Source organism: Idiotropiscis lumnitzeri, unplaced genomic scaffold (assembly GCF_059441095.1).
Source record: "Idiotropiscis lumnitzeri isolate Australia: NSW breed Sydney's pygmy pipehorse unplaced genomic scaffold, RoL_Ilum_1.0 HiC_scaffold_260, whole genome shotgun sequence".
Taxonomy (NCBI): Eukaryota; Metazoa; Chordata; class Actinopteri; order Syngnathiformes; family Syngnathidae; genus Idiotropiscis; species Idiotropiscis lumnitzeri.
In genome coordinates, this window is record NW_028283798.1 from 87,501 (window position 1) to 102,500 (window position 15,000).

Here is a 15,000-nt window from a genome sequence, read left to right on the forward strand (position 1 = left end):
CCCCTAAGTTCAACCGCGTGGAGGCTCCGGAGGAGACAGGCCGGCGTCCGTGAAAGTCAGGCCGAAGAGGATGGCCTCCTCCCGGACGCGAGGTGGGCCGAATTGCACTAAGTGCGACCAGGGGTTGGACGTTTAGGTGACCAGGGGTGGGCCACTTAGGCGACCAGGGGTGGGCCACTTAGGCGACCAGGGGTGGGCCACTTAGGCGACCAGGGGTGGGCCACTTAGGCGACCAGGGGTGGGCCACTTAGGTGACCAGGGGCGGCAGGTTTAGGCGACCAGGGGTGGGCCGTTTAGGTGACCAGGGGTAAGGGGTTTAGGCGACCAGGGGTGGGACGTTTAGGTGACCAGGGGTGGGACGTTTAGGTGACCAGGGGTGGGCCACTTAGGCGACCAGGGGTAAGGGGTTTAGGTGACCAGGGGTAAGGGGTTTAGGCGACCAGGGGTGAGACGTTTAGGCGACCAGGGGTAAGGGGTTTAGGTGACCAGGGGTAAGGGGGTTAGGCGACCTGGGGCTGGAGAGGAGCACCTTCCCCGGGCACAGGCAGGGAGCGAGCGCCCACCCCCAGCTCCATCGCTCCGGGGGTAATAGGCCGGCGTCTGCCACACTTAGCCCGGAGAGGAGCACCTTCCCCGGGCACGGGCCGGGAGCGAGCGCCCCCCAGCTCCATCGCTCCGGGGGTAATAGGCCGGCGTCTGCCACACTTAGGCCGGAGAGGAGCACCTTCCCCGGGCACGGGCGGGGAGCGAGCGCCCCCCAGCTCCATCGCTCCGGGGGTAATAGGCCGGCGTCTGCCACACTTAGCCCGGAGAGGAGCACCTTCCCCGGGCACGGGCGGGGAGCGAGCGCCCCCAGCTCCATCGCTCCGGGGGTAATAGGCCGGCGTCTGTCACACTTAGCCCGAATAGGAGCACCTTCCCCGGGCACGGGAGGTGCCAAGCGGCCCCTAAGTCTACCCTCATGGAAGCTCCGGAGGAGGAGGGCGGGCGTGTGTCACACTTAGCCCGGAGAGGAGCACCTTCCCCGGGCACAGGCGGTGCCAAGCGGCCCCTAAGTTTGCCCTTATGGAAGCTCCGGAGGAGGAGTGCGGGCGTGTGTCACACTTAGCCCGGAGAGGAGCACCTTCCCCGGGCACAGGCGGTGCCAAGCGGCCCCTAAGTTTGCCCAAATGGAAGCTCCGGAGGAGGAGTGCGGGCGTGTGTCACACTTGGCCCGAATAGGAGCACCTTCCCCGGGCACAGGCGGTGCCAAGCGGCCCCTAAGTTTGCCCAAATGGAAGCTCCGGAGGAGGAGTGCGGGCGTGTGTCACACTTGGCCCGAATAGGAGCACCTTCCCCGGGCACGGGCGGTGCCAAGCGGCCCCTAAGTTTGCCCAAATGGAAGCTCCGGAGGAGGAGTGCATGCTGCCTGACAGTGAAGCCGAATATGAGCACCTTCCCCGGGCACAGGCGGTGCCAAGCGGCCCCTAAGTCTACCCTAATGGAAGCTCCGGAGGAGGAGGGCGGGCGTGTGTCACACTTGGCCCGAATAGGAGCACCTTCCCCGGGCACAGGCGGTGCAAAGCGGCCCCTAAGTCGGTAAAGGTTGAAATAAGTAAATAAATACAAAAAGGACGAGGGGGGAAAAAAAAAGGCAAAAACGTATAAAATTCCCCCATTCATTTCAATGGGCTCGGCCGAATTGGGCTTGCGGGACCGCCGAGGGCACGCCGGAGGGCGGTTGAGTCGGTAAAAGTTGAAATAAATGAATAAATACAAAAAGGACGAGGGGGGGGAAAAAAAAGGCAAAAACGTATAAAATTCCCCCATTCATTTCAATGGGCTCGGCCGAATTGGGCTTGCGGGACCGCCGAGGGCACGCCGGAGGGCGGTTGAGTCGGTAAAAGTTGAAATAAATGAATAAATACAAAAAGAACGAGGGGGGGGGGAAAAAAGGCAAAAACGTATAAAATTCCCCCATTCATTTCAATGGGCTCGGCCGAATTGGGCTTGCGGGACCGCCGAGGGCACGCCGGAGGGCGGTTGAGTCGGTAAAAGTTGAAATAAATGAATAAATACAAAAAGAACGAGGGGGGGAAAAAAGGCAAAAACGTATAAAATCCCCCCATTCATTTCAATGGGCTCGGCCGAATTGGGCTTGCGGGACCGCCGAGGGCACGCCGGAGGGCGGTTGAGTCGGTAAAAGTTGAAATAAATGAATAAATACAAAAAGAACGAGGGGGGGAAAAAAAAGGCAAAAACGTATAAAATTCCCCCATTCATTTCAATGGGTTCGGCCGAATTGGGCTTGCGGGACCGCCGGGGGCACGCCGGAGGGCGGTTGAGTCGGTAAAAGTTGAAATAAATGAATAAATACAAAAAGAACGAGGGGGGGAAAAAAGGCAAAAACGTATAAAATCCCCCCATTCATTTCAATGGGCTCGGCCGAATTGGGCTTGCGGGACCGCCGAGGGCACGCCGGAGGGCGGTTGAGTCGGTAAAAGTTGAAATAAATGAATAAATACAAAAAGAACGAGGGGGGGGGGAAAAAAGGCAAAAACGTATAAAATTCCCCCATTCATTTCAATGGGCTCGGCCGAATTGGGCTTGCGGGACCGCCGAGGGCACGCCGGAGGGCGGTTGAGTCGGTAAAAGTTGAAATAAATGAATAAATACAAAAAGAACGAGGGGGGGAAAAAAGGCAAAAACGTATAAAATCCCCCCATTCATTTCAATGGGCTCGGCCGAATTGGGCTTGCGGGACCGCCGAGGGCACGCCGGAGGGCGGTTGAGTCGGTAAAAGTTGAAATAAATGAATAAATACAAAAAGAACGAGGGGGGGAAAAAAAAGGCAAAAACGTATAAAATTCCCCCATTCATTTCAATGGGTTCGGCCGAATTGGGCTTGCGGGACCGCCGGGGGCACGCCGGAGGGCGGTTGAGTCGGTAAAAGTTGAAATAAATGAATAAATACAAAAAGAACGAGGGGGGGAAAAAAGGCAAAAACGTATAAAATCCCCCCATTCATTTCAATGGGCTCGGCCGAATTGGGCTTGCGGGACCGCCGAGGGCACGCCGGAGGGCGGTTGAGTCGGTAAAAGTTGAAATAAATGAATAAATACAAAAAGAACGAGGGGGGGGGGAAAAAAGGCAAAAACGTATAAAATTCCCCCATTCATTTCAATGGGCTCGGCCGAATTGGGCTTGCGGGACCGCCGAGGGCACGCCGGAGGGCGGTTGAGTCGGTAAAAGTTGAAATAAATGAATAAATACAAAAAGAACGAGGGGGGGAAAAAAGGCAAAAACGTATAAAATCCCCCCATTCATTTCAATGGGCTCGGCCGAATTGGGCTTGCGGGACCGCCGAGGGCACGCCGGAGGGCGGTTGAGTCGGTAAAAGTTGAAATAAATGAATAAATACAAAAAGAACGAGGGGGGGAAAAAAAAGGCAAAAACGTATAAAATTCCCCCATTCATTTCAATGGGTTCGGCCGAATTGGGCTTGCGGGACCGCCGGGGGCACGCCGGAGGGCGGTTGAGTCGGTAAAAGTTGAAATAAATGAATAAATACAAAAAGAACGAGGGGGGGAAAAAAGGCAAAAACGTATAAAATCCCCCCATTCATTTCAATGGGCTCGGCCGAATTGGGCTTGCGGGACCGCCGAGGGCACGCCGGAGGGCGGTTGAGTCGGTAAAAGTTGAAATAAATGAATAAATACAAAAAGAACGAGGGGGGGGGGAAAAAAGGCAAAAACGTATAAAATTCCCCCATTCATTTCAATGGGCTCGGCCGAATTGGGCTTGCGGGACCGCCGAGGGCACGCCGGAGGGCGGTTGAGTCGGTAAAAGTTGAAATAAATGAATAAATACAAAAAGAACGAGGGGGGGAAAAAAGGCAAAAACGTATAAAATCCCCCCATTCATTTCAATGGGCTCGGCCGAATTGGGCTTGCGGGACCGCCGAGGGCACGCCGGAGGGCGGTTGAGTCGGTAAAAGTTGAAATAAATGAATAAATACAAAAAGAACGAGGGGGGGAAAAAAAAGGCAAAAACGTATAAAATTCCCCCATTCATTTCAATGGGTTCGGCCGAATTGGGCTTGCGGGACCGCCGGGGGCACGCCGGAGGGCGGTTGAGTCGGTAAAAGTTGAAATAAATGAATAAATACAAAAAGAACGAGGGGGGGAAAAAAGGCAAAAACGTATAAAATCCCCCCATTCATTTCAATGGGCTCGGCCGAATTGGGCTTGCGGGACCGCCGAGGGCACGCCGGAGGGCGGTTGAGTCGGTAAAAGTTGAAATAAATGAATAAATACAAAAAGAACGAGGGGGGGGGGAAAAAAGGCAAAAACGTATAAAATTCCCCCATTCATTTCAATGGGCTCGGCCGAATTGGGCTTGCGGGACCGCCGAGGGCACGCCGGAGGGCGGTTGAGTCGGTAAAAGTTGAAATAAATGAATAAATACAAAAAGAACGAGGGGGGGAAAAAAGGCAAAAACGTATAAAATCCCCCCATTCATTTCAATGGGCTCGGCCGAATTGGGCTTGCGGGACCGCCGAGGGCACGCCGGAGGGCGGTTGAGTCGGTAAAAGTTGAAATAAATGAATAAATACAAAAAGAACGAGGGGGGGAAAAAAAAGGCAAAAACGTATAAAATTCCCCCATTCATTTCAATGGGTTCGGCCGAATTGGGCTTGCGGGACCGCCGGGGGCACGCCGGAGGGCGGTTGAGTCGGTAAAAGTTGAAATAAATGAATAAATACAAAAAGAACGAGGGGGGGAAAAAAGGCAAAAACGTATAAAATCCCCCCATTCATTTCAATGGGCTCGGCCGAATTGGGCTTGCGGGACCGCCGAGGGCACGCCGGAGGGCGGTTGAGTCGGTAAAAGTTGAAATAAATGAATAAATACAAAAAGAACGAGGGGGGGGGGAAAAAAGGCAAAAACGTATAAAATTCCCCCATTCATTTCAATGGGCTCGGCCGAATTGGGCTTGCGGGACCGCCGAGGGCACGCCGGAGGGCGGTTGAGTCGGTAAAAGTTGAAATAAATGAATAAATACAAAAAGAACGAGGGGGGGAAAAAAGGCAAAAACGTATAAAATCCCCCCATTCATTTCAATGGGCTCGGCCGAATTGGGCTTGCGGGACCGCCGAGGGCACGCCGGAGGGCGGTTGAGTCGGTAAAAGTTGAAATAAATGAATAAATACAAAAAGAACGAGGGGGGGAAAAAAAAGGCAAAAACGTATAAAATTCCCCCATTCATTTCAATGGGTTCGGCCGAATTGGGCTTGCGGGACCGCCGGGGGCACGCCGGAGGGCGGTTGAGTCGGTAAAAGTTGAAATAAATGAATAAATACAAAAAGAACGAGGGGGGGAAAAAAGGCAAAAACGTATAAAATCCCCCCATTCATTTCAATGGGCTCGGCCGAATTGGGCTTGCGGGACCGCCGAGGGCACGCCGGAGGGCGGTTGAGTCGGTAAAAGTTGAAATAAATGAATAAATACAAAAAGAACGAGGGGGGGGGGAAAAAAGGCAAAAACGTATAAAATTCCCCCATTCATTTCAATGGGCTCGGCCGAATTGGGCTTGCGGGACCGCCGAGGGCACGCCGGAGGGCGGTTGAGTCGGTAAAAGTTGAAATAAATGAATAAATACAAAAAGAACGAGGGGGGGAAAAAAGGCAAAAACGTATAAAATCCCCCCATTCATTTCAATGGGCTCGGCCGAATTGGGCTTGCGGGACCGCCGAGGGCACGCCGGAGGGCGGTTGAGTCGGTAAAAGTTGAAATAAATGAATAAATACAAAAAGAACGAGGGGGGGAAAAAAAAGGCAAAAACGTATAAAATTCCCCCATTCATTTCAATGGGTTCGGCCGAATTGGGCTTGCGGGACCGCCGGGGGCACGCCGGAGGGCGGTTGAGTCGGTAAAAGTTGAAATAAATGAATAAATACAAAAAGAACGAGGGGGGGAAAAAAGGCAAAAACGTATAAAATCCCCCCATTCATTTCAATGGGCTCGGCCGAATTGGGCTTGCGGGACCGCCGAGGGCACGCCGGAGGGCGGTTGAGTCGGTAAAAGTTGAAATAAATGAATAAATACAAAAAGAACGAGGGGGGGGGGAAAAAAGGCAAAAACGTATAAAATTCCCCCATTCATTTCAATGGGCTCGGCCGAATTGGGCTTGCGGGACCGCCGAGGGCACGCCGGAGGGCGGTTGAGTCGGTAAAAGTTGAAATAAATGAATAAATACAAAAAGAACGAGGGGGGGAAAAAAGGCAAAAACGTATAAAATCCCCCCATTCATTTCAATGGGCTCGGCCGAATTGGGCTTGCGGGACCGCCGAGGGCACGCCGGAGGGCGGTTGAGTCGGTAAAAGTTGAAATAAATGAATAAATACAAAAAGAACGAGGGGGGGAAAAAAAAGGCAAAAACGTATAAAATTCCCCCATTCATTTCAATGGGTTCGGCCGAATTGGGCTTGCGGGACCGCCGGGGGCACGCCGGAGGGCGGTTGAGTCGGTAAAAGTTGAAATAAATGAATAAATACAAAAAGAACGAGGGGGGGAAAAAAAAGGCAAAAACGTATAAAATTCCCCCATTCATTTCAATGGGTTCGGCCGAATTGGGCTTGCGGGACCGCCGGGGGCACGCCGGAGGGCGGTTGAGTCGGTAAAAGTTGAAATAAATGAATAAATACAAAAAGAACGAGGGGGGGAAAAAAGGCAAAAACGTATAAAATCCCCCCATTCATTTCAATGGGCTCGGCCGAATTGGGCTTGCGGGACCGCCGAGGGCACGCCGGAGGGCGGTTGAGTCGGTAAAAGTTGAAATAAATGAATAAATACAAAAAGAACGAGGGGGGAAAAAAAGGCAAAAACGTATAAAATTCCCCCATTCATTTCAATGGGCTCGGCCGAATTGGGCTTGCGGGACCGCCGAGGGCACGCCGGAGGGCGGTTGAGTCGGTAAAAGTTGAAATAAATGAATAAATACAAAAAGAACGAGGGGGGGAAAAAAAAGGCAAAAACGTATAAAATTCCCCCATTCATTTCAATGGGCTCGGCCGAATTGGGCTTGCGGGACCGCCGAGGGCACGCCGGAGGGCGGTTGAGTCGGTAAAAGTTGAAATAAATGAATAAATACAAAAAGAACGAGGGGGGGGGAAAAAAGGCAAAAACGTATAAAATTCCCCCATTCATTTCAATGGGCTCGGCCGAATTGGGCTTGCGGGACCGCCGAGGGCACGCCGGAGGGCGGTTGAGTCGGTAAAAGTTGAAATAAATGAATAAATACAAAAAGAACGAGGGGGGGAAAAAAAAGGCAAAAACGTATAAAATTCCCCCATTCATTTCAATGGGCTCGGCTAAAATGGGCCTGCAGTACTGCCGAGAGGCCGCCGGAGGACGCCCTAGTAGGCAAACGTTGATCCCCACACACGAGGGGTCAGTTAGGCGACCAGGGGTAGCGTTTAGGCGACCAGGGGTAGCGTTTAGGTGACCAGGGGAAGCGTTTAGGCGACCAGGGGTAGCGTTTAGGTGACCAGGGGTAGCGTTTAGGCGACCAGGGGTAGCGTTTAGGCGACCAGGGGTAGCGTTTAGGCGACCAGGGGTAGCTTTTAGGCGACCAGGGGTAGCTTTTAGGCGACCAGGGGTAGCGTTTAGGCGACCAGGGGCGTTGCAGTTCCGCCGAATTGCATTAGGGGCGCTGCAGTAGGCAAACGTTCTTCCCCCCTAGTCAGAGGGTCATTTGCCTACTTCCCAGGTTTACCCGGGTTTTCCAAAACACCTGGGGCACATTTTCAGGGATCACGTTTTTAGAAACAAAAATATTCATAATTTCTTCTAAGTCCCCTTTCCAGCGGGGAACTTTGAAACATTGTATCCGACCACTGAAGGCTGTTGGCGGGCACGGCGCGGCAAACAGCCCGCACTCAGGCATGGAGCTCCGGGGAAAGTTGCCTAATTTCTTCTAAGTCCCCTTTCCAGCGGGGAACTTTGAAACATTGTATCCGACCGTGGAAGGCTGTTGGCGGGCACGGCGCGGCTCATAGCCGGCCCTCAGGCACGGAGCTCCGGGTGAATTTTCACAAATTTCTTCTAAGTCCCCTTTCCAGCGGGGAACTTTGAAACATTGTATCCGACCGTGGAAGGCTGTTGGCGGGCACGGCGCGGCTCATAGCCGGCCCTCGGGCACGGAGCTCCGGGTGAATTTTACAAATTTCTTCTAAGTCCCCTTTCCAGCGGGGAACTTTGAAACATTGTATCCGACCGTGGAAGGCTGTTGGCGGGCACGGCGCGGCTCATAGCCGGCCCTCGGGCACGGAGCTCCGGGTGAATTTTTACAAATTTCTTCTAAGTCCCCTTTCCAGCGGGGAACTTTGAAACATTGTATCCGACCGTGGAAGGCTGTTGGCGGGCACGGCGCGGCTCATAGCCGGCCCTCGGGCACGGAGCTCCGGGTGAATTTTCACAAATTTCTTCTAAGTCCCCTTTCCAGCGGGGAACTTTGAAACATTGTATCCGACCGTGGAAGGCTGTTGGCGGGCACGGCGCGGCTCATAGCCGGCCCTCAGGCACGGAGCTCCGGGTGAATTTTCACAAATTTCTTCTAAGTCCCCTTTCCAGCGGGGAACTTTGAAACATTGTATCCGACCAAAGGAAGGCTGTTGGCGGGCGCGGCGCGGCTCATAGCCGGCCCTCGGGCACGGAGCTCCGGGTGAATTTTACTCAATTCTTCTAAGTCCCCTTTCCAGCGGGGAACTTTCAAACATTGTATCCGACCACTGAAGGCTGTTGGCGGGCGCGGCGCGGCTCATAGCCGGCCCTCAGGCACGGAGCTCCGGGTGAATTTTCACAAATTTCTTCTAAGTCCCCTTTCCAGCGGGGAACTTTGAAACATTGTATCCGACCGTGGAAGGCTGTTGGCGGGCACGGCGCGGCTCATAGCCGGCCCTCGGGCACGGAGCTCCGGGTGAATTTTCACAAATTTCTTCTAAGTCCCCTTTCCAGCGGGGAACTTTGAAACATTGTATCCGACCGTGGAAGGCTGTTGGCGGGCACGGCGCGGCTCATAGCCGGCCCTCGGGCACGGAGCTCCGGGTGAATTTTTACAAATTTCTTCTAAGTCCCCTTTCCAGCGGGGAACTTTGAAACATTGTATCCGACCGTGGAAGGCTGTTGGCGGGCACGGCGCGGCTCATAGCCGGCCCTCGGGCACGGAGCTCCGGGTGAATTTTCACAAATTTCTTCTAAGTCCCCTTTCCAGCGGGGAACTTTGAAACATTGTATCCGACCGTGGAAGGCTGTTGGCGGGCACGGCGCGGCTCATAGCCGGCCCTCGGGCACGGAGCTCCGGATGAATTTTTACAAATTTCTTCTAAGTCCCCTTTCCAGCGGGGAACTTTGAAACATTGTATCCGACCGTGGAAGGCTGTTGGCGGGCACGGCGCGGCTCATAGCCGGCCCTCGGGCACGGAGCTCCGGGTGAATTTTCACAAATTTCTTCTAAGTCCCCTTTCCAGCGGGGAACTTTGAAACATTGTATCCGACCGTGGAAGGCTGTTGGCGGGCGCGGCGCGGCTCATAGCCGGCCCTCGGGCACGGAGCTCCGGGTGAATTTTTACAAATTTCTTCTAAGTCCCCTTTCCAGCGGGGAACTTTGAAACATTGTATCCGACCGTGGAAGGCTGTTGGCGGGCACGGCGGGGCTCATAGCCGGCCCTCGGGCACGGAGCTCCGGGTGAATTTTTACAAATTTCTTCTAAGTCCCCTTTCCAGCGGGGAACTTTGAAACATTGTATCCGACCGTGGAAGGCTGTTGGCGGGCACGGCGGGGCTCATAGCCGGCCCTCGGGCACGGAGCTCCGGGTGAATTTTACAAATTTCTTCTAAGTCCCCTTTCCAGCGGGGAACTTTGAAACATTGTATCCGACCAAAGGAAGGCTGTTGGCGGGCGCGGCGCGGCTCATAGCCGGCCCTCGGGCACGGAGCTCCGGGTGAATTTTACAAATTTCTTCTAAGTCCCCTTTCCAGCGGGGAACTTTGAAACATTGTATCCGACCGTGGAAGGCTGTTGGCGGGCACGGCGCGGCTCATAGCCGGCCCTCAGGCACGGAGCTCCGGGTGAATTTTCACAAATTTCTTCTAAGTCCCCTTTCCAGCGGGGAACTTTGAAACATTGTATCCGACCGTGGAAGGCTGTTGGCGGGCACGGCGCGGCTCATAGCCGGCCCTCGGGCACGGAGCTCCGGGTGAATTTTACAAATTTCTTCTAAGTCCCCTTTCCAGCGGGGAACTTTGAAACATTGTATCCGACCGTGGAAGGCTGTTGGCGGGCACGGCGCGGCTCATAGCCGGCCCTCGGGCACGGAGCTCCGGGTGAATTTTTACAAATTTCTTCTAAGTCCCCTTTCCAGCGGGGAACTTTGAAACATTGTATCCGACCGTGGAAGGCTGTTGGCGGGCACGGCGCGGCTCATAGCCGGCCCTCGGGCACGGAGCTCCGGGTGAATTTTCACAAATTTCTTCTAAGTCCCCTTTCCAGCGGGGAACTTTGAAACATTGTATCCGACCGTGGAAGGCTGTTGGCGGGCACGGCGCGGCTCATAGCCGGCCCTCAGGCACGGAGCTCCGGGTGAATTTTCACAAATTTCTTCTAAGTCCCCTTTCCAGCGGGGAACTTTGAAACATTGTATCCGACCAAAGGAAGGCTGTTGGCGGGCGCGGCGCGGCTCATAGCCGGCCCTCGGGCACGGAGCTCCGGGTGAATTTTACTCAATTCTTCTAAGTCCCCTTTCCAGCGGGGAACTTTCAAACATTGTATCCGACCACTGAAGGCTGTTGGCGGGCGCGGCGCGGCTCATAGCCGGCCCTCAGGCACGGAGCTCCGGGTGAATTTTCACAAATTTCTTCTAAGTCCCCTTTCCAGCGGGGAACTTTGAAACATTGTATCCGACCGTGGAAGGCTGTTGGCGGGCACGGCGCGGCTCATAGCCGGCCCTCGGGCACGGAGCTCCGGGTGAATTTTCACAAATTTCTTCTAAGTCCCCTTTCCAGCGGGGAACTTTGAAACATTGTATCCGACCGTGGAAGGCTGTTGGCGGGCACGGCGCGGCTCATAGCCGGCCCTCGGGCACGGAGCTCCGGGTGAATTTTTACAAATTTCTTCTAAGTCCCCTTTCCAGCGGGGAACTTTGAAACATTGTATCCGACCGTGGAAGGCTGTTGGCGGGCACGGCGCGGCTCATAGCCGGCCCTCGGGCACGGAGCTCCGGGTGAATTTTCACAAATTTCTTCTAAGTCCCCTTTCCAGCGGGGAACTTTGAAACATTGTATCCGACCGTGGAAGGCTGTTGGCGGGCACGGCGCGGCTCATAGCCGGCCCTCGGGCACGGAGCTCCGGATGAATTTTTACAAATTTCTTCTAAGTCCCCTTTCCAGCGGGGAACTTTGAAACATTGTATCCGACCGTGGAAGGCTGTTGGCGGGCACGGCGCGGCTCATAGCCGGCCCTCGGGCACGGAGCTCCGGGTGAATTTTCACAAATTTCTTCTAAGTCCCCTTTCCAGCGGGGAACTTTGAAACATTGTATCCGACCGTGGAAGGCTGTTGGCGGGCGCGGCGCGGCTCATAGCCGGCCCTCGGGCACGGAGCTCCGGGTGAATTTTTACAAATTTCTTCTAAGTCCCCTTTCCAGCGGGGAACTTTGAAACATTGTATCCGACCGTGGAAGGCTGTTGGCGGGCACGGCGGGGCTCATAGCCGGCCCTCGGGCACGGAGCTCCGGGTGAATTTTTACAAATTTCTTCTAAGTCCCCTTTCCAGCGGGGAACTTTGAAACATTGTATCCGACCGTGGAAGGCTGTTGGCGGGCACGGCGGGGCTCATAGCCGGCCCTCGGGCACGGAGCTCCGGGTGAATTTTACAAATTTCTTCTAAGTCCCCTTTCCAGCGGGGAACTTTGAAACATTGTATCCGACCAAAGGAAGGCTGTTGGCGGGCGCGGCGCGGCTCATAGCCGGCCCTCGGGCACGGAGCTCCGGGTGAATTTTACAAATTTCTTCTAAGTCCCCTTTCCAGCGGGGAACTTTGAAACATTGTATCCGACCGTGGAAGGCTGTTGGCGGACGCGGCGCGGCTCACAGCCCGCCCTCAGGCACGGAGCTCCGGGGGAATTTCCCCCTCATTTCTTCTAAGTCCCCTTTCCAGCGGGGAACTTTCAAACATTGTATCCGACCGTGGAAGGCTGTTGGCGGGCACGGCGCGGCTCATAGCCGGCCCTCAGGCACGGAGCTCCGGGTGAATTTGACAAATTCCTTCTAAGTCCCCTTTCCAGCGGGGAACTTTGAAACATTGTATCCGACCGTGGAAGGCTGTTGGCGGGCACGGCGCGGCTCATAGCCGGCCCTCAGGCACGGAGCTCCGGGTGAATTTGACAAATTCCTTCTAAGTCCCCTTTCCAGCGGGGAACTTTGAAACATTGTATCCGACCGTGGAAGGCTGTTGGCGGGCACGGCGCGGCTCATAGCCGGCCCTCAGGCACGGAGCTCCGGGTGAATTTTTACAAATTTCTTCTAAGTCCCCTTTCCAGCGGGGAACTTTGAAACATTGTATCCGACCACTGAAGGCTGTTGGCGGACGCGGCGCGGCTCACAGCCCGCCCTCAGGCACGGAGCTCCGGGGAAATTTGGCTCATTTCTTCTAAGTCCCCTTTCCAGCGGGGACCTTTCAAACATTGTATCCGACCACTGAAGGCTGTTGGCGGGCGCGGCGCGGCTCACAGCCCGCCCTCAGGCACGGAGCTCCGGGGAAATTTGCCTCATTTCTTCTAAGTCCCCTTTCCAGCGGGGAACTTTCAAACATTGTATCCGACCACTGAAGGCTGTTGGCGGGCGCGGCGCGGCTCACAGCCCGCCCTCAGGCACGGAGCTCCGGGGAAATTTGCCTCATTTCTTCTAAGTCCCCTTTCCAGCGGGGAACTTTCATACATTGTATCCGACCACTGAAGGCTGTTGGCGGACGCGGCGCGGCTCACAGCCCGCCCTCAGGCACGGAGCTCCGGGGGAATTTGCCCCCTCATTTCTTCTAAGTCCCCTTTAGGCGACCAGGGGTTGACAATTTAGGTGACCAGGGGTTGACAATTTAGGCGACCAGGGGTGACTTTTAGGCGACCAGGGGTGAGGTTTAGGCGACCAGGGGTGAGGTTTAGGCGACCAGGGGTAGCGTTTAGGCGACCAGGGGCGTTGCAGTTCCGCCGAATTGCATTAGGGGCGCTGCAGTAGGCAAACGTTTTTACCCCTAGTCAGAGGGTCATTTGCCTACTTCCCAGGTTTACCCGGGTTTTCCAAAACACCTGGGGCACATTTTTAGGAACCACGTTTTTAGAAACAAAAATTCTTCTATGTCCACCTCCGTGAAAGAAATTGCCCAATGGTTCCCGCGGAAGAGAGCTGCCAGGCGGACGCATACTGCAATAACGGCCGCCCTGGCGCTCTGGTGGATGTTATCCTCGAAATTTCTTCTATGTGCCCATTCCAGCGGGCAACTTGCGAACAATGGTGTCCGACCATGGAAGGCTGTTGGCGGACGCGGCGCGGCTCACAGCCCGCCCTCAGGCACGGAGCTCCGGGGGAATTTTCCCCTCATTTCTTCTAAGTCCCCATTCCAGCGGGGAGCTTGCAAACGTGGTATCCGACCACTGAAGGCTGTTGGCGGGCACGGCCCCACCAGCGCAACACGGCACTTCCTATGACTCGGGTCCGACGCAGGAGGAGCGGTCCTCCCGGCCCCGCCACACGGCACTTCCTATGACTCGGGTCCGACGCAGGAGGAGCGGTCCTCCCGGCCCCGCCACACGGCACTTCCTATGACTCGGGTCCGACGCAGGAGGAGCGGTCCTCCCGGCCCCGCCACACGGCACTTCCTATGACTCGGGTCCGACGCAGGAGGAGCGGTCCTCCCGGCCCCGCCACACGGCACTTCCCATGACTCGGGTCCGACGCAGGAGGAGCGGTCCTCCCGGCCCCACCACCGCCACACGGCACTTCCCATGACCCGGGTCCGACGCAGGAGGAGCGGTCCTCCCGGCCCCACCGCAACACACACAACCACTGACCGATTGGCAATCATGACCCGCCATCGGAGGGCCCCTGCCGGCCCCGGCCTCGCGCCGGGGTGTTCGGTGTGGACGGTTCCTTCGGCCTGCGGGTCGACCTCTGAGCGTTGGCCGGCACCGCAGCACACACAACCACTGACCGATTGGCAATCATGACCCGCCATCGGAGGGCCCCTGCCGGCCCCGGCCTCGCGCCGGGGTGTTCGGGTGGACGGTTCCTTCGGCCTGCGGGTCGACCTCTGAGCGTTGGCCGGCACCGCAGCACACACATAACCACTGACCGATTGGCAATCATGACCCGCCATCGGAGGGCCCCTGCCGGCCCCGGCCTCGCGCCGGGGTGTTCGGGTGGACGGTTCCTTCGGCCTGCGGGTCGACCTCTGAGCGTTGGCCGGCACCGCATCACCGCAGCACACATAACCACTGACCGATTGGCAATCATGACCCGCCATCGGAGGGCCCCTGCCGGCCCCGGCCTCGCGCCGGGGTGTTCGGGTGGACGGTTCCTTCGGCCTGCGGGTCGACCTCTGCGCGTTGGCCGGCACTTCCCTACCGTTACCCCCCCACCCCTGGGGTTGTGACAAAACGGCACTTCCTATGACTCGGGTCCGACGCTGGAGGAGCGGTCCTCCCGGCCCATCTCGCACCCACACCCTGACATATACTGCACCACACCAACCACTGACCGATTGGCAAGCATGACCCGCCATCGGAGGGCCCCTGCCGGCCCCGGCCTCGCGCCGGGGTGTTCGGGTGGACGGTTCCTTCGGCCTGCGGATCGACCTCTAGCGCACCAACCAGCGCGAAACCGCTTTCGTCGCGAGACCGAGACGACCCTGTCGCGTGCCCGTTGGCCACACGGGCCCAGAGATGTCCTACACGGGAGTTCCGCCGCGCTCG